The sequence below is a fragment of the Arachis ipaensis genome, chromosome B06, assembly GCF_000816755.2.
Source record: "Arachis ipaensis cultivar K30076 chromosome B06, Araip1.1, whole genome shotgun sequence".
Lineage (NCBI taxonomy): Eukaryota > Viridiplantae > Streptophyta > Magnoliopsida > Fabales > Fabaceae > Arachis > Arachis ipaensis.
The window spans coordinates 134,948,433-134,950,623 of NC_029790.2; positions in this window are offsets into that span (position 1 = coordinate 134,948,433).

A 2,191-nucleotide genomic window follows, 5' to 3' on the forward strand; every position below is an offset into this window, starting at 1 on the left:
AGTTTGATCTGAATATTAGAAAATATATGGCAACTTAAAACATAAGAATACACATGATAATTTTCATCTATAAATTAGTGGTCTTACATTGGATTCGAATCTAATCTCATGTTTTCCATTTGTGATTTTTTTCCCAATTCAAATACGACCAAATTATGGTTCTTTAGGGCACAGCAAGCGTGGCAAAAAGAAAAGCTGATCCCTTTAATTTGCGTGGAAGTTCCGTTCAACTAAAGGATTCTAATTTTATCTGCATGATAATATATATATATATGATTTTCACGGTATAAAAATGTTTATACGAACGTTTAATTAGGCTGATATATTTAGATAATTTTTAAATAATAAATCTAAAAATTAATCTTTTATTAATATAGAAATAACAAATAGTTGTTTGTGTAAAACTTTTTCTGATAATCGTACATATGAAAATTAAACTTAGGCTTTTTTTATTTAAATAAAATAAACTATTTTTAAAATTATTTAATTTCTCTAAAGCAATTTTCAAAACGTGAATACCCTATTCTAAATATTATATAAATCGTTTTAGGGTCTTGTGGTTTATATAATATATTAATCACTACACCCTACTATGATTTATGCATGAATGACTTTTGAATAATAATATGTAAATCGTTTAAAGTGGCTAAATTTATCAATTTGGGAATAAATTGTCTCAGAGTAGGAGGATTTACGTGTTTTAAGGTTAATATAAATTACAAGAGGCTGGCGCGATTTATGTGTAACTCCTAACCCACAAGACCCAACCGCAATTTATGTTCAAGTTAGCACACCCTCAACACCCTACCACAATTTACCCTCAAGTTAGAAGCCGAAGACCTAGTAGTGATTACCGTTGCACACGAGACTTCCATTTTCACCGTATTAAAGCTTTCGGAGACAAGGTTAGGGAGGAAGAGAGCCCGCAGTGGTGGAAGAAGGGGCAGTGAGTGGTTGCAGGTGGCGTACAACGGCGAGGTTGCGGCAACGGCCGGCGGAGTGTGGCACAGAGCGGCGATTAGTGCGTTGGAGTGGGAAGAATCAGCATTGAAGCAAGGATGGCGGCCGCCAATCAGAGAGATATGTACTGCTTGAACGGCATTGCACATGTTGCTGGATTTATCGATGATGTTAGTTATCAGAATCCGTATTTAATTCATGCAATTGATTTGTTGATGACATTTATATCCTGATGATGAAGTTAGTCTAAATTTCAATATAAATATCTAATGAGATCATGACTAGTTTAAAGGATGATTGGTGTGATTGACTGTTAGAACATTGGTGATGATGAAATTTAGTGTTTCATTGTTTAGTGAATTTTCAGGTTGTTGGATGATTATAAAGGATATTAGACTTCGGTGAACTTAAAAACTTAAAGTCAAATTTCGTTCATAATGTATCTATGTATGTAACATTAGACTTGTGATATTATTATGAATACCTATAATCTGGCCTATTTTAGGTCACTCATACCATATTCTTTTTTACTTTGAATTATATTTTTTTTTGTGTATAATATTCTCGTAAATTATGTTGTTAATATTTATGTTTTATCAGTCAACTCAATGTGTTAAGAGCATCTGTAGACAACAGAAGATGATAATATATGAATGGATATTGCCCTACTTAGATCGTGCCAATTTACTATATGTTGCAAGGCTGAATGATTATTGGTTTAAGCTTGATGAGCCGCTGATTAATGTATTTGTGGAGCGATGACGTCCTAAGACCCATATGTTTCATATGCCATTTGGGAAGTGAACAATAACTCCACAGGATGTAGCATACCAGTTTGGTCTCTCTATTGATGGACATGCAGTTAATGGATGTCTAAGTGACTTCGAGCAGTTGATGGAGAGGAGAAGCCTGCTTGGGTGTGGTTTGGAGAATTATTCGGTAAACTTCTATCAAGTGATTGTATTGATGAGTTCAAAGTTTCTTTTTGTGGTTCCAAAACAAATTCAAAATCTTGCCTGCCAATGCATCGGAGACAACGATTTAGATTTATGCGCATGGTTACATTATGATGTTGTTGCCCCCGACGCTATTCGGAGACAAGTCTGGTGCTAGGGTTCACTTACGGTGGCTTCCGTGTGTTGCGGACCTCGACGGGCTTGGCAAGTATAGTTGAAGTTCAGCTACTTTGTCGTGGTTGTACAGGTGTCTTTGCAGAATTGCTAACCGATAT